Source organism: Crocuta crocuta, unplaced genomic scaffold (genome assembly GCF_008692635.1).
Source record: "Crocuta crocuta isolate KB4526 unplaced genomic scaffold, BGI_CrCroc_1.0 scaffold55, whole genome shotgun sequence".
NCBI lineage: Eukaryota > Metazoa > Chordata > Mammalia > Carnivora > Hyaenidae > Crocuta > Crocuta crocuta.
In genome coordinates this window covers 5,724,240-5,750,814 of record NW_027530512.1, presented here as the reverse complement: position 1 = coordinate 5,750,814, position 26,575 = coordinate 5,724,240, and the positions used below count along the sequence as shown (strand labels likewise).

The following is a 26,575-nucleotide window of genomic DNA, read 5'->3' as shown; positions in this document are numbered from 1 at the left end:
GGGTGGCCTTTCCTGGCCCCTATGGAATTATATGGGAAAGGGCTGGAAATAGAAATGAAACCATCAGGCACAGCCTATAAACTAGATATTGCCAGAGCAAGGCAACAGAGCAAGGCAGCAGAGCAAGGCAGCCTTATTTAGATAGGCTACATCTAAGACTCACTTTAATGTACAATCTAGAAAGCTGTCACTGTGTGAAAACAAGCACCATGAGCTTAAATGACAAGTTTTTGGCTGCTTCTTTTAGCCTTCTAGGACACTCTTCATCCAGAATAAGCAAAGAGTTCAAGGAATTTAAACAGAAGCTCAAAAGATATTTCCAATCTAAATAGTCTCCATATTTTGACAAGAATACCAGTAAGAGAATGGAAAATTAATATTGACGCATCTACAGGGGGAAAAATATCTTGTCTCTGAAGAGAAGAAACCTTGTTCACTGATGCAAGAAAATATTAAGGAGTAAAGTTTATCATTGTTAAATGTACAGTTAATAAACCAATCAATGTTAAGTCAAAGCCTACAAAGAAAGGATCAGGGAGGCAATAAACTAAAAGAAAAACACATCGTTTTTGATTGTCCAGATTCATAATGTAAACATATGGAGTAGATTATCTCCAAATCGAAGTTAAATGAATAAGCAGCTACACGTTCACATTTAAAATTTTCATAAAAATTATTTAAGAGAAGCAAAAGTAGCTGGTTTAACTTCTCTCTGCTCACTGGACATACAAATAAGTACATGGCATAAGTGACTTGACTGACACCCACATTTGTTCATCATTCTTTTGTGTCAGCCAATTGGCTATATTAGCATAATACTTCCTTTTTAAAGATTTACTGGGGAGAAAAGCTATCAACCACATTTTTGGTACACTTCAGGAGACTAGAATGGAACGCAATGTTCAAATTCTGGGGCATAAATGTGGTATTGTGGTTATGTAGGGGAATACATGTTGAACTCCTTAGCAGTGAAATCCACAGTGCCTCCAACTTACTTTCAAATGATTCAGAGAGAGAAAAAAGCAAATTGCTAAAATGCTATCAAGTGGTGAATATAGGCAAAGATAATATGTAGATTTATCATTTTTTTAATGTTTTATTTATATCTGAGAAAGAGAGAGAGAAAGAGAGAGAAGAGAGCATGAGCAGGGGAGGGTCATAGAGAGAGGGAGATATAGAATCTGAAACAGGCTCCAGACTCTGAGCTAGCTGAGAGCACAGAGCCCGACGTGGGGCTCGAACCCACAAACTGTGAGATCGTGACCTGAGCTGAATTCGGACGCTTAACCAACTGAGCCACCCAGCTGCCCCGGATTTATCATATTCTTATATCCCTTTTTAAAAATTAATTGTTGGTGGAAAATGATGTAAAACAAAAAGGCTCTTGAAGCTTACAAAAGGGTTTTTCTCCTTGAAGCCTTCTGTAAAGAAGCAATACACATAGCTTTAAAGACTGTTTAAAACTTATTTTTGGGGTGCCTGGGTGGCTCAGTTGGTTAAGTGTCCGACTTCTGCTCAGGTCATGATCTCACGGTTCATAGGCTCGAGCCCTGCTTCAGGCTCTGTGCTGACAGCTCAGAGCCTGGAGCCTGCTTCAGATTCTGTGTCTCCCTCTCTCTGACCCTCCCCTGCTCTTGCTGTCTCTCTCTCTCTCTCTCTCTCAGAAATAAATAAAACATTAAAAAAACTATTTTTAACTCCTTATTCATAGTTTAATTTGGCTGAAATACAAGTTTATGATCAAATACTAAGCTTTGGTTTTCCCAAAAAATGTTTAAAAGAAGGCAATATAGGTAACTCAAAATGAATTTGCAAAATGGAACTCTCTGGCATCAGACCAGGATAATAAAAATTGGAGGGATAGCTACTGTAGGTGGAAAAACTGATGAAATCAGGACATGTTTGGTCACAGTTAAAACTGATATGCTAGTCTACACATTGGGTTAATGACATATACCTGAAGCCTTAGAGGAATCTTTACAAAGAGTTCCACTGTGTTTGTATCAGTGAGGGTCTAGGCAGAAAAATAGAAACCACTGNCTATTGTTAGTTTCCTGAGGAACCTCCACACTGTTTTCCAGAGGGGCTGTACCAGTTTACATTCCCACCAACAGTGTAGGAGGGTGCCCGTAGAAACCACTGTTTGAAAGAGAGAATTTAATGCAACGAATTGGTTACACAGGGGATTGAACAGCTGAGTCTGAGAAGCCCTGTGGACAGTGAAACAAATGAATTAGCACAGCAAGGGGCAGCTCCCTCCTCTAGCGCAGAGGGGACTTTGGGAAGAAATGGGGCCATCAGAGCTGGAGCCGGAAGCTGGGTCTGCCTGTGGGGCTGGGGCCAGGGCAGGGCCCGGAGGGTGGGGCCTGAGCTACCACAGAGACATACACTGCCAGAGATGGGAAGGAAGACATCTCTGCCTGTCCCCTCCCTCCTCAGAACATTCACCAGTGCTTCACAATGGTCAAACCTACAGGGGCTGGGGGGTGGAGAGATACAGGGTGAGCAAGTTTGGGGAAAACTAGTCCCTTGTGACAAACAGCAGAGAAGGAAAAGGGCAAAGATTGGATCTGAGAGCAAGCAGCTAAAGAGAGAGGCACACATATTATATCTCCTTGCTAAAATTTCTCATGTTCACAGTCAGATGTGATAGTGATGAGGGAGTGTGGAGCAAGCTGAGGACAAAATAAAGGCTAACAGCAACTCCCACCCCCACCCTGCCCTACCCAGGTGGGACGTGTGATATTCCTCAGACACTCCTGGCTACCCAAGAGCAAAGGAAAGGGGTTTAAGTGCTTGCCAGGGTGGTGTGGGAAACTAAGGCAAATGAAAAGTTAAATTCCCTTACTGGCTATGGCCCGTTGACAAGTCCTTGAAACTGGCAGAGTGACCCTTCCAGGAACTCAGCTGCCTCAATGATGACTTTGCTAGGGGCAAAAGAGAAGCTTAGCTTCACCTTTTCCCAACCTTGAGGACCCTGTAAGTCTACTTCCTTTATCTCAACTGCCCCAAGATGTATGCTGGCAATCATACTCCAAGTTTATGGCCTCCTGATATGCATCTGACTGAGGTTTCATTAGCAACAGCTAGCCCCTCAAGGTCCTGGAAACCTTGCTTCCAAAATACCTTAGAGACTTACTCTATCCCTGACCCCCTGCCAACTTGACAGTATTTAGTCATGACCTCAGTGCGGCCCTTCAGCCCATGGGTCCTGTCCCAGTGCTTTAATAAAATAACCCATTTGTACCAAAGATGTCTTCAAGAATTCTTTCTTGGCTGTCAGCTCCTGACCACCCCACCATCACCCCAAAACTTCATCAATAGCCTTTTAAAAAACAAGAAGAGATATGAAATTCTAGTAATAATACTTGACTTGATTTAAGACTCATGAGAAACCACTAACATCTTTAAAAAGAGAGGTGGAGGGACACCTGGCTGGCTGTCAGTGGAGCGCATCACTCCGGATCTCGGGGTTGTTAGTTGAGTCCCACTTTAGGGGTAGACATTACTTAAAAATAAAATCTTAAAAAAAAAAAAGACTAACGAAAAAACAAGATTTGAAAAACAATTTATTCTAACTATATCTGGACTTATTCAGAATTGCTATAAAACATCACATTTATTTTGCATCTTTAGTAAATAATCAAATATTTTTCTTATGATTATATCTGCCATTAGTCTTGATGGGGTTTTGGAGTGATGGGGTTCCGAAGCTGATTAAAGCAGTTAAAGCATGGGGACAGCACCTGTGGGTAGAAAGAGCTACACTGGGGTTGTGAAGAGTGACAGGTTATATCCTGTGGAGTTGGGGGAGATAAAGTCAAGAGGAAATTTCTTTTTATTTATTTATTTTTGACACAGAGAGAGTCAGAGCATGAGCAGGGGAGGTACAGAGAAAGAGGGAGACACAGAATCTGAAGCAGGCTCCAGGCTCTGAGCTGTCAGCACAGAGCTGTATGTGGGGCTTGAACCCACAGAGCACATGATCATGACCTGAGCTGAAGTCGGACACAGGTGCCCCAAGAGGAAATTTCTTAAAGGGATTTCCATATGCTAAAGAAAACTCACAGGTTACTGGAGGACATATCATAAGACAGTAAGGAATTCCTAGAGATTAGGCTATTGATAAGATTGCCTTTTTCTTGTCATTTACTAAGATATTTGTAAACTAATGAAGATTCAGGTGCTGTGATCTCTATCAATTCAACCATTTGTTTTCTGTCCTTTCCTTTGTTCTTGCACAGGCTGGAGTGCCTAAGGAGTATCACACATATCCCATCTGGGGAGGGTGGGGGTGGGTAGCTTGTGCTTTGCCCTCAGCTTGCCTTAATGTATGAACAAAACTATCTGAAGAGTGGAATTATTTTCCAGGAGAATTTATAATCTTACATTTTGAATACCTAGTTGCCTGAAGGTAGAGCACTGGTCCCTGTGATATTGAAATAACTCAAACTAGAGAGCAGTATCTTGTTATTGTGTGTTTAAGTATCATTCTATGTTCAGTTATCAACTGGCAGGGAGTTGTGCAATGTGACAGTATTACGGAAACATGGATTTAGCAGCAGTAAAAAAAAAATCTGCATTATTTTCTTCTAGGTAGACCATTTTCTAGAAAGGGAAGAAATTCTGGGATAATGTTTCTTTGTAGACTACTTCAGGGGAAGAAAAGAGAAATTAAAAAAACAAAAACAAAAACAAAAACACCAAACCCTTGCATTTTACCTATTCTATTTCCCTCTGAAAAGAAAACTCTGGGGGGAGAGAGAGACTGAAATACCCCTTAGCTTACTTCTGTCTCACCTAGATCATTTTATGATACTAGAAGCAAGTGAATGGGGATGGGATCGAAGGTTGGTGGGAGTGATGAGGGAGCATAAGGCAAATTGAGGGCAAAGCGCACACACACACACACCCCTCCGTCCTCCCCCGGGATATGTATGATATTCCTCAGTCACTCCTGGCTGCCCAAGGACAAAGGAAAGGTAGGAAAGCCAATGGTTAACTAATAGAGGTCACAGTCCAGTTTACAAATATCTTAGTAAATGACAAGAAAAAGGCAATCTTATCAATAGCCTAATCTCTAGGAACTTCCTACTGTCCTAATTATAATTCTTTGCTAGAGGGAAAAACAGCCTTAGCTTGACAATAGTGAAGCCTCCAGTAAAGAGTCTTCCTTAGCATATGGAAATTCCTTTTAGAAACTTCCTCTTGACTTTAGTTCCCCCAACTCCATAGTATTTACCCAGTTACTCTTTACAACTCCAGTGCAACTCTTTCTGCCCCTGGATCCTGTCCCCATGCTTTAATACAATCACCTTTTTGCACCAAAGACATGTACAAGAATTCTTTCTTGGCCATCTGCTCTGAAACCTCACCCCCACCCCCACCACTCTAAAGCCCCATCAGTAGGATGGAGGGAGAGATGATTTCTATGGGAGAAAGAACAAGATCTAGTTGGCTTTAGTTGAGTCCATACTTAGAAAGTCATCATAAAAGGCAGTCTAAAGACCATAAAAAGGCAGAGGTGTTTTATTCCGTTTGCACAATCAAAAAATTTTTAAGTTATTTGACATTAAAAATTGAGAATTTCAGGGGCACCTTGGTGGGCTCAGTCAGTTGAGTGTCCAATTTCAGCTTAGGTTATGATCTCACGGTTCATAAGTTCAAGCCCTGCACAGAGCTCTGTGCTGACAGCTCAGAGCCTGGAGCCTACTTCAGATTTTTGTGTCTTTCTTCTCTCTGCCCCTACCCTGCTCACATTTCTCTCTCTCAAAGATGAATTAACATTTAAAAATTTTTTTTTAAATTTTTTAATGTTTATTTATCTTTGAGAGATGGAGAGTGAGCAGGGGAAGGGCAGAGAGAGAAGGAGGCACAGAATTAGAAGCAGGCTCCAGGCTCTGAACTGTCGGCACAGAGCCTGACACGGGGCTCGAACTCAACAAACTGTGAGATCATGACCTGCGCCAAAGTCAGCCACTTAACTGACTGAGCCACCCAGGCACCTCACATTAAAAAACTTTTTAATAAAAAAATTCAGAATTTCGTATAAAACTTTAAATTCCAGCTTCTCTTATACATCGGGACACCCTGGCCACAGTAGGCCCTCATTCCTGCCTGGCTGACGTTTATCGGAGCATGTCTCTTCTAGTTCTCAGTGTCCCAACTTTACCTGGTTCCGTCAGGCACGCAGCTTGTCTGGCCCCTGCAAGTAATCCTCTTTTCTTTCTTCTTTTCATTCTAGATTGGGTAAGGATTTGCACTAGTTAACGCCTCCATGTTCTCTCTTTTTGTATTAAATCAGCTCTGTGACACTTAAGAGTCCACTCGGTAAGCCACCCGTCAAATCAGTGAAACCCCAGCTCAGAAATTCTAGCAAATATTCCCATGATACATCATTTCACATTCTTTGTGCAAGTTGGCGATGCAGGCTAGCTGGGACTGAGGACCCGGAGCTGGGACTGTGGGACCAGCCAAGAGGGTTTGATCTTGGCTTCCAACAGGAGCGAGATCAAACACAGCTGAAAAGAAGTGAGAGCAGTTTATCGAAGGCAGAGAGTATACGTACAGACAGGAGCATGGGAGACTAAGAAAGGAAAGGAAAGGGAGTCTCGTTCTTTGCTTACGGCCTGGGATATTTTACCGAGGACAGTGGTTTGGTGCATGGGACTTCTCGGTAATCCATACTAATGAAGATTAGTATTTAGGTATTCTCCATGTCTCCTGTCCCTTTCAAAGACATTTTAGCTGGACTAAGAATTGACATGAGACAGATAAACAGGAGAAAATAAATTTTAATTTTGTATCTATGGGGACTCCACACAGATGTGAAAATTCCAAAGACAGGCAAAATGATGTATATATGTATTTCATTTTGAACTAAGGTGAGGAAGGTAAGGGTCTGGGATTTCAAAGGGAAGTAATGCAATTCAGAGAAACATGAAAAAGAATAAACATTTGGTATACAAATGCTTGCTGGGCCCCTCAGAAACAATGGGACATAGAGGGGCTTGGACCAGACAAAACTTGCTAAATTCCTCCCTGCCTCCCATAGCTAGTTCATAGTATGCTGTAGCCATCTACGGTCATAGATCTCTTCCTAGAGCAGGTCCTCTAGCTAAAATGCTGTAGGCAATTGGGGACATAAAGAACTTTCCTGAATCTGCTGGGTTTTGAATGCTTTTATTTTTATTCTTTTTTTAGTATTTATTTATTTATTTTTAAGAGAGAGGTTGAGAGCGGAAGCAGGGAAGAACAAAGGGACAAAGAGAGAATCGTAAGCAGTCTCCACACCCCCCAGCGTGGATCCTGATATGGGGTTTGATCCTGCAACTCTGAAATCATGACCTGAGCCAAAATCAAGAGTCAGATACTCAGCTGACAGCCACCCAGGTGCCCTTTGATTGCTTTCTAATTCAAAATAATCTTTATGCCAATATGGCCCATCTTGGGGGGTTGGGGGGGTCTTGCCCTTAGCCCCTATACTAGTTACAAATTGTTTGATGCCTTGTACTTATGCTGGACTATCAGCTTTTGATGGTAAAGATTCTGTCAGTTTTGTATATAGTCATATTCCAAAGTGGATACACAAGAGGTTCACTGGCTCAATAAGTAGATGAAAATACACAAAGAAAGTTTTTGCTTAATTGCTGCTAAAGTAAAGCTATAGTCATCAAACATAAAATTATTATTCAGGTTCCTAGCAACCAGGACGAAGAGAGAAGCAGCCAAGAGACTTGGCTTGTGGCCTGTCCATGTTCTATGATTAGCTACTGTCCCAGAAAGCAGTGTGGAAAAAACAAACAAGCAAACAGACACTCCAGCTAAGAAAGTCACTCTGGATCCCTTACTGCTGGTGCCTCAAGGAGCAGGGTACGGGGCGCCTATCACTGGTCTGGGTTTCAGGACAGGACTTTGGTCTCTTGGAGGAACACAGTCAGAAACTGCTTTTCAGATGAGCACGTTGTAGTTGATAAAAAACAGAACACCAGCCCTGTTGTTCACAGTGGTTGAGGACGTGGCAGAATCCCATAATTCGTCCTGACCAGCAAAGCCAGAATAGGCCAAGCTTAATTTGCAGGAAGTGACCAGAGCTAAGGCACTAAACTTCTCACTTACAGAATTGGTCCCAGAGTCTAGGGAAGGAGCAAGCCTGCAGTGGTTGGGGAAACTTTAATAGAGAATCAGGAGGAATGTTACAAATTCTAAATGTGTAGCCAAACAAGTTATTTTACTCTCACGGTGTGTCTTATTGTGCCATAATGATATGGGAAAATGAAATAAAAATAGTGAAATATTAGAGGGAAAGATGACATACTGCAAAAATGCTTTCTTTTTTTAAAAGAAATTATATAAGTTTATCTATTTATTTTTTGTTTTGAGAGAGAGAGGGCACAAGTGAACGAGGGGCAAAGAGAGAGAGAATCCCATAAGGGGCAGAGGGAGAGAGAGAGAAGCAGGGGACTCACTTGAAGTGGAGATCGTGTTTACCCAAAGTGGGGTTCGTGCTCACTGGAGGTGGGGCCAGAGCTCACCCCATGTCAGGTTGGAACTCACCTGATGTAGGACTTGAACTCACAAACCCTGAGATCATGACCTGAGCCGAAGTCAGATGCTTAACGACTGAGCCACCCAAGTGCCCCCAAAATGCTTTAAAACTCCAAGATCCTGATGTAAGTTATCCTGGAAAATACTCATCAAGTGCTCAGTAAACTAGACTCCCTTATTCTGTGTATGTTTGAATGCCATGATACACAATCCAGAGACCTCTCTGAGCTCCCTCTTGTGGCACACTAATCCTTAGTGACTATTAAATATTTTCAAGACTTTCTTGTAAATTAAAAAGGAAAAGAAAAGAAAGAAGAAAAAAACCCCTCTTCATTAATTGTGGCTTTCATTAAAGATAGTTTTTTTATGGGGGCACTTAGATGGCTCAGTCAATTAAGCACCCGACTTCGGCTCAAGTCATGAGCCATGAGATATGGCTCATGGGTTGCAGCCCCACTTCGGGCTCTGTGCTGACAGCTCAGAGCCTGGAACCTGCTTCAGATTCTGTGTCTCCCTCTCTCTCTGCCCCTCCCCTGCACGCTCTCTCTCTCAAAGATGAATGAAGACACACACACACACACACACACACACACAAAGTTTTTTATAGGACACCTGCAGAGCATACAACTTTTTTTTTTAACATTTATTTATTTATTACTGAGAAACAGAGAGAAACAGAGCATGAGCATGGGAGGGGCAGAGAGAGAGAGGGAGACACAGAATCTGAAGCAGGCTCCAGGCTCTGAGCTGTCAGCACAGAGCCCATCACAGGGCTCGAACCCTTGAACCATGAGATCATGACCTGAGCGGAAGTCGGATGCGATGAGGCACCCAGGCGCCCCTCTCAGCTTGTTTTCTACCACAGCATTTACTGTAAGAACATGGCTCCCCTCCCGGACCCAATACCAAAACATACTTTGAGTTTTCCGACTTCTTGAGGTCTTTGCTTCTGATATTTTACATAAACTACATATTAGTTTTAAGTCTAAAAACTGTACTTTTTATCACCAACAAGCTACATACCAGCAATAGCTACTTTGATTTTTAAAATAGGCTATTTTTAATATTTTGTAAAGAGCAAGACCATCATGTCTAAAACAATGGACTTTCATTTTCACTGAAAAATGCAGACACCAATGTGTTTACCTGGGATTATCTGGGATTATCCTTCTGACAAAAGGTCTCTTGTTTAAACTGAGTGCGTCTTGTTTTTGCAACATGATGGAATTAGAGATTCTGACCACTCATAGGCCTTACAACTATAATGAAATTATTAATGCTTTGTATTTGTACTGCTTGCCGTTAGTAATATAGCCTTTCAGTTGATTATCAAGTAGCACTAGAAGATGTCTCCCTCATTTTACAGTTTAGGAAACTAAAGGAAAGAGAAAAGGCTTTAATCGCTAAAATAGCATGATTTGGTAGGTGGGTTTAAGTTATTGAATCAGTAGCAGAAATAAAAATGGCAACAACAATAATGTCCTGAACATGAAAGGCTATCGGGTCCTAAATTTTCCGTGTTAGCCGAACAACTTGATTTATGGAAAATTTTACAAAATGAAGATGGACTTATTCAACAAACATTGGCTGACCGCCTGCCAAAATGCAAGGCAACATGTTAGCTACCTGACAGAATCACAAGATTAATATGACATGATCAGTGTCTCCAAGAAGCTTACAAAGTAGGAGGGAGAATCTCTACCAATGTTTTTGATCAGATACTATACTAGCTTTTGTATATGGGCTGAAGACTAGACATTGTGCTCTCAGTTAACACACTAAAAAGAACACCTAGTACTTTTTCCTTTACCATTCAAAGCCTTCAGAATGCATTCAGTAAATTAGTAAGCATACCAAGGAAGAGGGAACATTCTGACCTATATAGAGCATATTGTTTTTCATTCAAATAGCTCTTAGTTCACTGGAGGCTTTACATGAATGTTTATTACAATATTTATTTTTCTTTTTTTGTTATTTATTTGTTTAGTTTTAAAAATAATTTCGATATTTATTTTTCTTGATTAAGATGATAGCAGGTGACTTACGAGTTCCATACCGCAGTTAAAGTAGAAATCTCCACCTTTCTGATAAACAGGAATATCCAGACGGTAACAACTCTGAGACCTACAACAAATCAGAAAAGTGATTGCATAAACATGTAGGCAATGACAGTCTTTTGTAAATGTGTCTGATTGCAGATTAGCACAGCTCTAAACTATTATGTAAGTCTTAGTTCAACATACAGCTGCACATATGCCTTTGAACTAAGTATGAGTAACATTTGCTATGAACAGTATACATTTCCCAGAATTTCTCAGAAACTTTTCTTTGTCTTTTAGCTTGATTACTATTGTGAACATATCATACAGTACAAGCTAGCAATATTGATGGCAAAATATAATAAAGGGAGTTTTGGAATCCTTGAATGAACTCAAATAGAAATAAATCAGAGGAGTATTTTGTTGATAAATGATTCTACCTGCTATCAAGTAGGCAGCACTTTGAAGGAGATCACTTAGGAATAGGAATTTCTTTTCTTTTTTTTAATATTCATTTTATTTTTGAGAGAGTGTGTATGCAAGCAGGGGAGGAGCAGAGAGAAAGGGGGACAGAGGATCTGAAGTGGGGTCCATGCTGACAGCAGAGACCTATTGCGGGTCTTGAACTCTAACTACAAGGTCATGACCTGAGTCAAAGTCAGATGCTTAACCAACTGAGCCACCCAGGTACCCCAGGAATAGGAATTTCTATGCAAAAAGTTATTTTTATACATATATACCAATCTTCTATAGTTGAAAAACTAAAATATATTAATTATTGAATTTTAGAGACTTTTAGAGATTATCTAGACTAGGATTTATAAACTTTTTAATAGTTTAACATTCCCTTACACAAAATCATCTACAATAGCCCAACATATAAAACTAACAAAATAGAATTGTTCTTTTTTTTTTTTATGTTTTATTTATTTCTGAGAGAGAGAGAGAGAGAGAGACAGCGTGAGCAGGGGAGGGTCAGAGAGAGAGAGAGAGACTCAGAATCCAAAGCAGACTCCAGGCTCTGAGCTAACTGCCTGCACAGAGCCTGATGCAGGGCTCGAACCCACAAACCGTGAGATCATGACCTGAGCTGAAGTCGGAGGCTTAACTGACTGAGCCACTCAGGTGCCCCTAAAATAGAATTGTTCTTGAAGGGAGTGGAAAATTCTCCTTTATCTAACAAATGGTGAAAACAAGGATGGTACATTATGAGGCTTTAAAAAAAAATTTTTTTTAACATTTATTTATTTTTGAGAGACAGAGTGAGCAGGGGAGGGGCAGAGAGCGAGAGAGAGGGCACCACAGAATTCAAAACAGGCTCCAGGCTCTGGGCTGTCAGCACAAAGCCCAACATGGGGCTTGAACTCAAGCTGCGATCATGATCTGAGCCGAGGTCGGATCCTCAACCGACTGAGTCACCCAGGCACCCCCATCATGAGGTTTTTGATAAGGATGACTCACAGCTAAAAGACTTTGCACTTGACTGCTTTGACAGAGTACCTTGTCAGAAGAGAGGACAGTTTTACAATTCAGAATGAGCATCATGAGAAACCATATTTCCTATTACATTCCCAGAAAATAAGTTATTACTAACTGAGGCATGTCTGGTTAATGTCTTCTACCAATAGCAGTGACACAACCTCAGATTTGAAAGACTCAAAGAAAATATAATTTTTAATTATTCATATTACTGATTTTGTAATGGTAGAGTAATTCACATTGAACCAATGCTCCCACAGATAACAATTTTTCAGCCTTGGATAGAGTATAATTAATACATACTTGAAGGCACTGGAGAGTAGGCCAAAGCTGCCAGAAACTAGAGAGAAGTTGACCCTTAAAAAAAAGGCAAGTCACTGGACTCTGGAATATAATCTGCAATTTTTATGGCTTTTTTCCTGAGGGCACTCCCCAGCCCTGCAGAGTGGGGTGATTAGAACTCAGGCCAAAAGCTAGTCTCCGAGGCTGTCCGAACGGCTGAGAGGAGAAGACCCTGGAAGGATGGCCACACGGGAGGACTAGTGAATTCTGCATATACATCCAGCCCGAATCTTCTACTTCTGTTCTGCACGGTCATGGCGGAGACTCCACGCACACAGATAAGAGAAGCAGGCTAAGTGGAGATCTAGGTGGAGATTGCCTTTGCTGTAGACCATAGAGGAGACAGAGTTCCGACTTTGAGTCCAGCTAGTTTATCTAATAGAACAACATTCACCAGTTTCCAGAGCACCATGTAGCATCCATATTTGGCAAAAGTATCATTCAAAACTTGAAGGCAGAACAAAGACAATTTCAGACAAAGGCTGAGAGAATACATTACCAGCAGGCTTGAAGGCATATAATATGGTGTGGAAATTTGGATCTTCACAAAAGGGTAAAGAGTGCCAGAAAAGGTAAATTTGTAGGTATATATAAAATACTTTTTCCTCATTGTATTTGATTTTTTAATGTTTTTTATTTTTTTTAACGTTTATCCATTTTTGAGAGAGAGAGAGACAAAGTATCAGAGTGGGAAGGGCACAAAGAGAGGGAGACACAGAATCTGAAGCAGGCTCCAGGCTCTGGGCTGTCAGCACAGAGTCTGATGCAGGGGTCAAACTCACAGACAGCAAGATCATGACCTGAGTCGAAGTCGAACACTTAACTGAGCCACTCAGGTGCCCCTTAATGCTTATTATTGAGAAAGAGAGAGAAACAAAGTGTGAGGAGTAGAGGGTCAGAGAGAGAATGAGACACAGAATCCAAAGCAGACTCCAGGCTTTTCAGCACAGAGCCCAGTGCGGGGCTCAAACTCATAAAATGCGAGATTATGACCTGAGCCAAAGTTGGATGCTTAACCGACTGAGCCACCCAGAAGCCCAGTTTAAAAGCAATTTATTATTCAAATAAAAGACAATTAAAATGTAGAGTTTATAATATATGTAGAAGTAAAAAGTGTAACAGTAATGCATAAAGACAAGAAAGAAGTGGAAGCACACCTTTCTAAGGTCCTTACATTATATGTGAAGGGGTTTATTATTTGAAAGTAAATTGAGATAGGTAAATAAACTCAAAAAAATAAAGAATATCAGGAATGATGAGGGGTTATCAGTATAGATCCTACAGACTTTGACAGGATAATAAGGGGATAGTATAAACAACTGTATCATTTTTACAATTGGATAATTGAGAGGAAATTCCCTGAAAAACACAACTTACTACAACTAGTCCAATATAAAAGGAAACGAAGTGGTCCTGTATCTATTTAAGAAATTGAATTTGTCGGGAGTGCCTGGGTGGCTCACTTCGGCTCCGACTTTGGCTCAGGTCATGATCTCACGGTTCGTGGGTTTGAGCCCCGTGTCGGGCTCTGTGCTGACAGCTCAGAGCCTGGAGTCTGTTTCAGATTCTGTCTCCCTCTCTCTCTGACCCTCCCCTGCTCACTCTCTCTCTCTCTCTCTCAGAAATAAATAAAACATTAAAAAAAAAGAAATTTAATTTGTAATTTAAAATTATCAGAGAAAACTTCAGACCCAATGGTTTAATGGATGAAATCTACCAACATTAAGGAAGAAATAACACCAATCTTAAGCGAGTGCTTACAGAAAATCATATAAGAGGGCATACATCCCAACTCTATCATATGAGCCAGCATAACCCTAATGCCAGACCTTTAAAAGACAGCACCAGTGGGTGCCTGGGTGGCTCAGACAGTTAAGTGTCCAAACCTTGGTTTTGGCTCGGGTCATGATCTCATGGCTTCTCGGGTTCAAGCCCCGCATGGGCCTCTGCACTGGCAGTGTGGAGCCTGCTTGGGATTCCTTCTCTTTCTCTGCCCCTCTCCAACTTGTGCTGTCTTTGTCTCTCTCAAAATAAATAAATAAACTTTAAAAAAAAGACAGCACCAAAAATAAAAAGGGAAAAGAACAAAAAAGGAAAGGAAGAAAGGAAGGAAGGAAAGAAGGAAAGATTACAGACCAATATTTTTCATTAACACAAAGAGAAAAAAATTCTTAACAAAATATTAGCAAATCAAATTCAGCAGTATATAGAAAGGACAATCAGATATGATCAGGTAGTCCTTAGCTCAAGGATCTAAGGTTGGATTGACATTTAAAAGTTATTCGATGTAATTCACCACATTAGCAGAACAAATAAAAACCACGTGATCATTCCAATAGAAACAGCATTTGCCCCAACTTGTGTATAATCTCAAAAATATTGCACTGAGTAAAAGAAGCCAGATGTAAAATAGTACATTATGTGTGATTCATTTACCTGTGATTCTAGAATGAGTAAACTAATCTGTAGTAAAAAAAAAAAAAAAGTCAGTACAGAGGATGGCACTGGGATGCAGATTCACTGGGAAGGAGCCAAAAGAGAAAGTTTTGGGATTATGGAAATGTTCTTAGGGGTGGGTTAAATTGGTTTATGTAATTCTCAAATAATACACAAGATTCATGTATTTCACTGTATGTAAATTTGTACCTTCAAAACAAAAAATAGGTAAATAATGATCTTTGCTTACTGGGCTTGCTTTTCACAGTAGTGTGGGTTAGCAATCCTAAAAGTGCATCCTTTGTAGTGTAGGCTTATGCAAATAAATATTTTGAGGATAACAGAACCGGTTTTCTCACTGTTGAAGAAGGAAATTACAAATATGTCAAGGGGGAGGGAGCATATATATGTATATCAACATAAATATATATTCATATTTTTTTCTAGCTTTGTCTGCTGAAAGGACCTAGAAACAATGACACATCAATGACAGTGAGTGCACCTAGCACCCAGATTTGGTTCCTTTATTTTCCTCTCAAGCTAAGGAAAGAACAAAATGAGCCTAGCATATCTTGTGCCAGAAATTAAAGAAGTGCTTACAAAATGATTCAAACACATCAAAAGGTATAAAGGATCTAACCTGAATGTTTTCTCACTACCTAAATTTAGCTTTTAACATTTACAATTTGAACATCAAAGTAAATGATAGAAACGAAGTATAGTCCAGTGAATAAAATAAGATTCTATGAGTCTATACTGACATGAATGAATGAACTAATTAATTAATAAAGAAAAGGGAAGCTTTTATTTACAATGGAATGCTAACTAAAATTATTTGGGGTACCTGGGTGGTTCAGTGGGTTGAGCATCTTTGACTCAGTGGTTTGATCATCTTGACTTTGGCTCAGGTCATCTCACAGTTCATGGATTTGAGCCCCACATCGGGCTCTATGCTGACAGCTCAGAGCCTGGAGCCTGCTTCAGATTCTGTGTCTCCCTCTCTCTCTCTGCTCCTCCCCTGCTTATACTCTGTCTCTCTCAATAATAAATAAGCATTAAAAATTAAAACAAAATAATTTGCAAGTCTGCTGGGTATATGGGAGTTGCTTATACTATTGTAATTTTTTGGTAAACTTGTAATTATATCAAAATTAAAAGTTTACAGTTATTCACACTACCAGCATATGTATATAGTGTATCAGCATACACATGTATGTGTATGTGTATCTGTTCGATTCAGTGGCAGGTTGCTATACTGAATATGATATACTTATCACCATAAAAGAATATGGTGATGTGTATTCTTAAAGATCACAAACCCCCTATATTGACAGTCCCACCATTCTCTAATCCTCAAATGTTGTTTTGGAAATACTGGGATGTTAGGAAGAAATACCCCACTTTATTTCCACTCTTAACCAAAGCTAGTATGCTTCATATTCAGGATCTACTGAGGATTAACTCTGACAATATGAATATTACAATCGTGACTTCAGACCTGTTCATGAGGTGATTATATCTCTGTTGGACTGTTTCTAGGGATGGATTACTTGAAGGAATCAGTATAATTCCAAAAAAGACAATGTGTGTCTAGTGTGAAAAGTCTGTTCATACAAGTCGACAAGATTGAATAGATGGAGATGTTTTATAAACCCACACAAATAGGAACCTTTGGTAAAGTTTTTTTAAAGCATTATCAACAGTATACAATACACTTTAAAGTTTCTTTATTTTGAGAGAGAGAGAGAGAGGAGAGAGAGAATCCTAAGAAGGCTCTGTGCTGTCAGTGCAGAGCCCATCGCAGAGCCCCATCTTAGGAATCACAAGATCATGAGTTGGACCCTTAACTGACTGAGCCACCCACACACCCCTACATGCACTCTATTTAAAGAGTCAAGAGATTGAACAAGTTTTGGTAAGAAAAATAGCAATACCCTGGGCTCCTTCTACCCATTCCCCACTTTTCAGAGGCAACCGCATTCATCTCTTACAGCTAATTATTTGGATGTTTACCGCCGTGTCTCTAAATAGCATGTTTAATTGTTATTTCTTGATTTTTCAGTTTCATAAACTAGTTACTGGTTTCTTACTACGGAAGATGGGACCCAACTCTTCGTTCTGCCTTCACCCACCAGACAGGCAGTCACCGTTCCCTTCCCCTCCTTCCATCCTCCCACGGTGATTTCGTCACCTCGAAGGCAATACCAGTTCATACTACAGCCACTCCCTGCAGAGGCTTTCGTTTTGGTTTCTCAGTGACTTCTTTTTCACCCAGGGCCCAGCCTGCTAGCTTGTGTCCATGTAGTGTCTACACACACCGATGGGTGGAGTCTTTCTTCTCCCTGTTTCTGTTTCTGTTTTTTTCTTCTGTTTTGGAGGCAAACGGCTTGTCCTGCTGCCAGTTTATGCAAAGGGCTCCTTTACAGAGAGCTCTACCCCGTGCATAGGTGACAGTCTCAAGCCGTTTGCATGGGCTCCGTGTTCACAGTGACAATCTCAAGCCGTTTCCTCAAGGGCTGTTAGACCCCTTCCACTTCCACTGACATTCAGCTCTGATCCTTCCGGGCCATTTGCCTTCAACTCATGATCACACTTCTCATTTGCAGCTTCTCTTCATTTATTGGCATATGAGGATTTCTGGGTGGTGTTTGTAGAGAGAAGAGCCAGGAAAATTATCTTTAGCTGGTAAATAGTGAATTTGAAAATTAGAAAAACATAACCTATCTCATTTCATTGCACTTCTGATACGCACTTAAACTCTTTAAGGTTTAATTTCAAATAGCTAATGGTCTACTAATTTGTAAGATTTATCTAAGTTTGCATTGACTTTGTTGTTGTTGTTGTTGTAACTTCCAGGTTGCGAGGGTGGGTGTTCTGGTGAGACATGGCTTAGTGGACAGGCTAGGGCTGTGGCTTCCTGAGTCACATGCCAGCTTTACCAGTCGCTGTTATCTGATGTTGGATCATTTGCTTCATCTCTCAAGCCATCACTTTCACTGTTAGCAAAGTAGATACAATACTACTCATCTAATATTGCTGCTAAGAGGATCAAAAGTGGTCATAACAGCTAATAGTGCTTGAGTATGTACTGAATGCTCACTGTGTATTCCTGCTGCATTATCTCTTTTAATGGATGTCAAATATTTATTTGTTCACTTATTTATATTTTTAAAAATTTTTTTTATTTATTTCTAGGAGAGAGAGAGAGAGAGACAGCGTGAGCAGGGGAGGGTCAGAGAGAGAGGGAGACACAGACTCCAAAACAGTCTCGAACGCACGAACCGCGAGATCATGACCTAAGCGAAAGTCGGACGCTTAACCGACTAAGCCACCCAGGCGCCCCTGTTCATTTATTTTTTAAGGTTTATATATTTTTGAGAGATAGAGAGATAGAGAGAGACTGTATGAACAGGGGAGGGGCAGAGAGAGAGAGGGAGACACAGAATTTGAAGCAGGCTCCAGGCTCCGAGCTGTCAGCACAGAGCCTAATGCGGAGCTCGAACCCACAAACCACGAGATCATGACCTGAGTTGGTCGCTTAACCAACTGAGCCACCCAGGTGCCCTAGTGTATGTGAAATTTTTAGTCCAGTGCCTGACACCCAGCTGATGTTCAATGAATGTAGCTATTAGTCTCATGTAAGTTATGTCATCCTAGCCAGGCTTTGATCCAAATCTGACACCCTTCACTGGACTTCACTCCTGTCATTAGTCAACAAGCCTCTGCCTGAGCACAGAGCAGGTCAGAATTCCAGCTTAGGAGTCAGACTGCATGGATTCTCATGTTCCACTTTCTAGCTGTCTGGCTCAGGCAAATAAATTGAGTTCTTTATCTGTGAAACAAGAATAATAGTAGTTTCTTCTAGAGTAATATTGAAGATAAATTAATTCATGTAAAGCACTTAGAGTAGTACCTGGTACATTAAAAACCGTCAGTAAGTTATTGCCATTATTTTTGTAATTACTAGAAATTTATTATCTCCTTGAATAACTTATTTCCGGAGTGTTCTAACGTTAAAAACTCAGTTTAAACTGACATCTGCCTCTGTCATGTCTACCAGTTGGTTCTATTTTTGCTATCTGGAGTAGCACAGAGAAAATCTGATTCTCCTTTCACAAAATGGGACTTTAAATATCTTCCCCCCTCCCCAGAATAAATACCTCATTCTCTTCAACTATTTTTTGCAGACATGGATTTGAATCCTATCACCATTCTAATGACCTCCTAAGAGCATGACTCAGTTTGAGAATCCTACAGTGGGAACACCACCTTCCAGGCATTGTCTGAAGAGTTTGGGGTACTATCATACTTCCTTCTTATGAATCCTGCCTATTTGGTTAAGCTATTATAAATTTAGGCTTTCTGTTATATACAGTCAAACTCATTCATAATTGGCACAATGTTCATATGTGTTAAATTTTAGCTCTCTTATTTTACTTCATTATTTTATCCTTTTGATCTGTTTGGATCCCTAGACTGCCAGCCACTATATTAGCATTCCTTCTAATTGTGTGTCATTTTCTTTCTTTTTTAAAACAAACTGTATCTATTTATTTTTGAGAGAGAGAGAGAGAGAGAGAGCATGAGCAGGGGAGGAGCAGAAAGAGAGAGGGACAGAGAATCCCAAGCAGGCCCTGCCCTGTCAGCACAGAGCCAGATGCAGGACTTGAACTCACAAGTTGTGAAGTCATGACCTGAGCTGAAACCAAGAATTGGGCACTTAACCAATTGAGCCACTCAGGTACCCCTAATTGCGTGTTATTTTCAAGTTTGATGGATAGACTGTCCAAATCATTTACTCAAAAAGAGACTATCTCAAGGGCATCTGGCTGGCTCAGTCCATAGAGCACATAACTCTTGATTTCAGGGTCATGAGTTCAAGCCCCACATTGGGCATGGAGTCTACTTAAAAAACAAACAAACAAAAAAAACAGAAAGAGAATACCTTGGATATTTATCATCAAGATATATCAGTTCAATTAGCACTCTTAGGTAGTGTTACTATCAATTACTTACTATTTCCTGCCTGTATAAATTTTATTCAAAATTACTCCTCAAGTGGGGGTTTTGAGGAGCTTCGAATAGTCTCATCTGAAATAAACCAATTAAAACAAAAGTAAATGTATACCTTATTAATTGAAAATTAAGCACATTAGTAATTAGCATTACTAATATTTTTTTATAGTGGCTGTTCTGGTGACAAGAAAGTTAATGAACATTGAAAACAAAAAATTATAATCTACTCTAGAAGCTAGGGGAAGGGTTAGTAACAACACACTGATAGCCACAAATTTCATCTGAACTCTTAGTTTAAAACTCTTCTCCATTTTTTAAATCTTTATTTATTTTTGAGAGAGAGAGAGAGAGAGAGAGACAGAGTGCAAGTGGGGGAGGAACAGAGAGAGAGGGAGACATGGAATTTGAAGCAGGCTCTAGGCTCCAAGCTGTCAGCACAGAGCCTGATGAGGGGCTCGAACTCACAGACCTTGAAAACATGACCTGAGCTGAAGTTGGACTCTTAACCAACCAAACCACCCAGGTGCCCCAACTCTTCTCCACTTTTTACTCAAACTATGAAAAGCAAAAGCGTACTTACCCTGAGTACACTTTTTTTTTTCCTTACACATAATATGAAGGAATTAGTCAACCAATAAATAAGGTTAAAGAAGAAAGAAGAAATGAGACAGAGATACCATGGATCAAATTATATGCAACTCAGTGGATGACTTCTGAATTACTGAGCATTACCTTGCATAACTTTACCTAGAGCGAGTCCTCGACAGTTGGAGTTCATTACTTTGGAGCTTTAGAAGCTAAAGATAGAATGTGTGCAGGCTTAAGGGTCTGACTTCTGACCCCATGTACAAATTCACAGAAACTACATTGGGAAATCAAGAAAAACTCTTGGGGAGGATCATCGAGAGAGCTCGGATTCATCCAATGGTGCCTCCCTGAAAGTGATCATCTACACTTCTGTTAGAGTGCTCTGAAATGCAGATATGGCCATGTTTCTTTATACTTTAAAATAATTGAGAGGCACCTGGGTGGCTCAGTTGGGTGAGTGTCCAGCATCGGCTCAGGTCATGATCTGGTGGTCTGTGAGTTCAAGCCCTGCACTGGGCTGTGTGCTGACAATTCAGAGCCTGGAGCCTGCTTCAGATTCTGTGTCTCCCTCTCTCTCTGCCCCTCCCCCACTCACGCTCTGACTATCTCTCTCTCTCTCCCTCAAAAATAAATAAACATTAAAAAAAAAGATAAATAAAATAATTTTTCCCCACCAGCCCCTTTTCCCATTGATTTAGCATGGTGTACAAGGACTTTCATGATCTGGCTATATTTACTGGAATAGGTCAGTATAAACCTGAAGTAAACTATGATAAAAGATACATGTCATAATTCCTAGAGGAACCACAACAACTCAAAAAAATAGTTTAAAAATGAAGAAAGGAATTAAAATGATATGCCAAGGAATATTTGTTTAGTGCAAATAAACCAGTAAAGTTCGAACAGGGGAACAAAAATGACGTGAGACCTAAAAAAAAAATAAGAAAGAAAAATGGCAGGCATGAATCTAACCACAAAACTAATTTTATTAAATGTAAATGGATTAAGCAGTCCAATTAAAAGGCAGAAATATAAGTAAAGAGGCTCCAACTATATGCTGTCTCTAAGAGACACACTTTCATAGATAGAAACAGTTATGAACAGGTTGAAAGTAAAATGATGTAAAAAGTAACCATAAGAGAGATGGAGTGGCTAAAATATCAGACAAAATAGGTTTTAAGACAATACAATACAAACTGTTCTCTAGGAGAAAAGGGACATTATAATGATAACACAAACAGTCCATCAGGAAGATAAACAATTAAAAAATATATATATACACATTGGGGCCCCTGGGCGGTTAAGTATCTGAATCTTGATTTTGGCTCATGTTATGATCTCATGGTTGTGAGGTTAGGCTCTGCTTTAAGCATGAAACCTACTTAAGATTCTCTCCCTTCTCTCCCTCTGCCCCTCCACTGCTTGTATGTGTGCATGCATGAAGTCTCTCGCTCTCAAAAAACAAAAACAAACAAACAAAAAAATTCCACATATATACATCTAATAGACCTTTTAATATATGAAGCAAAAACAGAGAATTGAAAGGAGAAATAGAATCAACAATAATAACTGGAAACTTTAATATCCTACTCTCTAAAACTGAAGTAAGAGTAAAAAGTCAGCAAAGTTATAGTCTTTAACACTGTTAACCAAGAGTCGCTGCTATCAGGATGCAGCCCACTTTGGATCCTCTGTCCCTCTCACTCTCTGCCTCTCCCTTGGTTGCACTCTCTCTCTCTCAAAAAATAAACATTAAAAAAATAAGGCAAGGATATCTGTTTTCACCACTGCTATTCAAGATTTAATGAGAGATTCTAGCCCCTCCAATCAGGCAACAAAAAAATAAATGTCAGTCAGATTGGAAGTGAAGAAATAAACTGTCTTTATTTGTAAATGATATAACAACCTTGTATACAGAAACTTTAACAAATCCACCAAAAAAACCCTATTAGAACTAATAACCTATTGAGGTTATAGGATATAAGATCAATATACCAAAATCAATTGTATTTCTACCTATTAACAGTGAACGATCTGAAAAATCAATAATGCCTTTTACTATGGTTTCAAAAAGAATAAAAATACTTAGGAAAAACTAACAAAAGAAATGCAAGTGTTACATGCTGAAAACTACAAAGCATTGCAGAGAGAAATTAAATAAGATGTAAATAAATGGAGAAGCATTCCATATTGATGCTTGCAAGTCATTAAAAAGAGGCCAAAGAACTCAATTAAAAACTGAATGGTGGGGCGCCTGGGTGGCTCAGTAGGTTAAGCCTCGCACCTGGCCCAGGTCATGATCTCCCGGTTCGTGAGTTCAAACCCCGCATCAGGATCTCTGCTGTCCGTGCAGATCCCACTTCTGATTCTCTCTCTCCCTCTATCTCTGTTGCTCCCCTACTCCTACATGCTCTCTCTCTCAAAAATAAACATTTTTAAAAAATGAATAGGGGGTGTGTGGATGGCTCAGTTGGTTAAGCATCTGACTTGATTTCAGCTCAGGTCATGATCTCACAGTTCATGGGTTTGAGCCCCAGGTCATGCCCTGCACTTACAGCATGGAGTCTGCTTGGGATTCTCTCTCTCCTTTCATCTCTACCCCCCTCCCCCTACACTTGCACTTGTTCCCTTCAAAATAAATTAATAAAGTGTGCCTGGGTGGCTCAGTTGGTTGAGCATCAAGCTTTGGCTCAGGTCATGAGTTTGAGCCCCACATCGGGCTCTCTGCTGTCAGCACAGAGTCTACTTCAGATTCTCTGTCCCTCAGTCTCTCTGCCCTTCTCCCACTCGCACTCTTAGAAATAAATAAACATAAAAAAATAAACATTTTTATAAAACTTATAGAAGAATAGATATTTCATTAAATAGCTAATACACTCATGAAAAGGTGTTCAACATCATGAGTGATTAGGGAAATGCAAACTGAAACCACAATAAGTTTTTACTACATGTTAACTAGAAGGTCTATGAAAAAGACAGCCCCTACTGAGTGTTAGTAAGGATGTGGAGAAAGGGGAATCCATACACAGCTGGTGGACTGTAAAATGGTGCAGCCACTTTGGAAGACAATTTGGCAGTTACTTAAAAAGTTAAACAGACTTACCATATGATCCAATAATCCCACTCCTAGATATTACGCAGGAGAATGGAAGGCATCTGTCCACAGACTAGCAAGTGAATGTTCAGAGCAGCACTATTCAGAATAGCCAAAAAGTGGAAACAACTCAAACATGGATCAGGTGGTGAATGGGTAAATACTATTCCGTACAATGAAATACTATTCAGCATCTAAAAGGAGCTAGCTATTAATATATACTACAGCATGGACGAACCTCAAAACATCACGCTATGGTGAAAGAAACTAAACACAGAGACTATACATTGTATGATTCCATTTATATGAAATGTTTAGAAAAGACAAATTTACAAAGACAAAAAGCAGATCCCTGGTGGTTTAGGGCTGAGGATGACTGTGGGGATTAACTATAAATGGGCCCAAGGGAAATTTTTAGGGTGACAGAAATGTCTAAAACTGAATCGCAGTGATTGTTGCGATCAAGTAACAGTGGTATAGTTACTAAAAATCATTGAATTCTACCGTTAAAATGGGTGAACTTTATGTTCTGTAAATTATATGTCGATAAAGTGTTTAAAAATAAAGAAATTCAATAGCTTGTTACTTTTTAACATATTAATAGAAACAATTCCAACAATAAAGACACTTTGTTCCATGCCAGTTACTGTTGTAAGCACTGTACTCAGTGCTCACAGTGACCTATTATTTCATAGATAGAAACAGATATTATAATGCCATTTGCAAATGAGGACACTGATGCCCAGAGAAGTTAAGTAACTTGCTCAAGTTTGTGCAGCAAATAAATAGGCGAGCCAGGGTTCAAATCTAAGCAATTAGTTCTAGTAACCATGCTGTCACCTCTCTGCTAATAGAAATCAAATTTTATGGTATTTTTAAAGGTCTAATTAGGCAGCATCATTGCAAACTTCTCTTCCTGAAGTTGAAAAATATACAGTATACCAAATTTGATGGTACACAGCAGGGGAGGAAGTGCATTATTTTTCCATTTTAGGATAATAGTAAAAGTGCTAGCTTCATTTTCTTTTTTCTTCCCGTTTTATGGCAGGAGGCAATGTATATCCTGAAAAGATAATGGGCTTTAGAATTGAAATAACTGGGATTTGCTCTCTGACTCTGCCACTTAAGTCATGTAACTTATGTGGAGCCTCATTTTTCTTATCTATAATATAGACTTAATAGTGCCTACACACAGGCATTGTGTGTGTATTTAACATGATGTGATTAAATGTATGTAACGTCTTAGCATCACGCCTTGCTTCAGTAGACACTGAATGAGTGGGAGCTCTCTTTAGTCATTAGGCTCGAGTGTCCTTTTATACATTAGAACTGATCGCATCTTCTAGGGAAGGAAAGGGCAGTTCTCTAAGAATTCTTAGCCAGACTAAACCTGAAAGAGACCGAAGAACAATTTAGAACTTTTAAACGGCTTTTTTAGTTGGTTACTTAGTTATATTTGATTTCACTTAGAAGAATGAAGGACCTCCTCTTCCATATGCACACAGCTTACCTAGAAATTTTCCTTAAATATCTGTTCCCATGCTGGACTCTAACCAGATTCCAGCCCTGGCATTTCAGAGATATTATTTCACTATTATCTCCCAAGTACCTTTAAGGGTACTTAAAGATCAGAGCCTCCCCGAGAGTGTGGTTATTGTCAGAACACCTCATCAGAGTTCTGATGGAGGGAAGAAAGGTGGCTGGGGACAGATCTTGTTTCCAGGCTGAGTTCTGTGGTGCCCAAGGCTCTGGTCACGCAAATCACTGAGGGCTATTTTAGTATAAGTGTGGGAAGCTTCTCTAGCAGTGGCCAGTGACCTGTATTTATACATGTTAAGAAAACATGTATTAAGGGACAAATTTTTAAACGACAGAAATAGAAAATGTTTATTTATCTACTTGGTAAATTACTGAAGCATTTTGTCCACTAGATGTCGCTATTGCACTTGAAAAATAAACTCCGTCTTCGCTTTTATAACATGAAATGGAATATGAAAGTTAAATTTTTAATCTTGAAACGGCACTTTCCTTTCTTTTTCTCTGATAGAAGAGGAAGATACCACCAGATGATGCAGACTGATTTTATCTCAAGATAATTTCCTTCGAAGAGAAATCAGGAAGGAATTTGTTATGCAGAATTTAGGATTTGGCGAGAAGATTTGGAAGCATCCAAAGCCTGCTGAGGAATGAGTTTTCAAACGCCCAGTAAAGAAAGTAACTTTAAAATTTTTCTGTTAACTTGTTCATTCTGGGGTAAGACTTTCTTTTGATTTGTCCTTTGACTCTTCATGACCTGTGACCTGTTTCCAGCCCAGGACCCAGCTCTTCTGAGGATGGAAGGGAGTTGGAATACCACTCGAATATTCTTTCCCTCTCTCACATCCCAAACCCTCTGTGATCCAAGGCCTCAAAACGTAAAATATAATCATATTTCAATTTTAAAATTATAACACTAAATGTTTCTTTATTCAAGGAATTGAAAGATAAGTCAGAATTCTCCTTTGTTTTCCTGTCCCCATTGTGTTTATTAATGAAATGGAAACTACTAGCATATTGTTTTTTGAGCCCTTGAATATTTCCCTATCCCTGAAGTTACATTGAAATAGAACAGATGGAAACACAGTAGGAAATGTCACACATGCTACACAGAGGAGAATCAAAAGGCTATCAATGCTTTCCAAAACAAGCAAGAGAAAGAGAGAGAGAGGAGGGGTGGGGGGTGCTGAGTGGAGAGGGGGAGAGAATTGTGACTATTCTTGGTATGTGCTAAGTACCACATGGGTCATTAAACTGTTTTGAGAAGGAAGTTAAGCCCTGGAAAAGGAGCCACTCTCTCTATAAATGATATTTTAATAATCTTTCAGTTTAAAAACTTCTTTACTTCTATCATAAGATTTCAGTGTAAATGAAGACAAATGGGAAGGCAACTTTATTATTATTTTTTATTTTAAGTTTTTATTTTAATTAATTCCAGTTCGTTAGCATACAGTGTAGTATTAGTTTCAGGTGTACAATATAGTGATTCAACAATTCC

The 26,575-nt window shown here is 39.7% G+C and overlaps 1 long non-coding RNA gene across 1 annotated transcript in view; it reads left to right on the top strand.

The window, feature by feature from the left end:
• The window catches only part of LOC144234051 (uncharacterized), a 61,770-nt gene extending 35,831 nt beyond the window's left edge, over positions 1-25,939 (top strand). Inside the window, exon 4 of the long non-coding RNA XR_013335848.1 lies at positions 25,589-25,939. This is a non-coding gene — a long non-coding RNA (uncharacterized LOC144234051). The remainder of the gene's footprint in view (positions 1-25,588) is intronic.
• Positions 25,940-26,575: the final 636 nt, after the last annotated feature.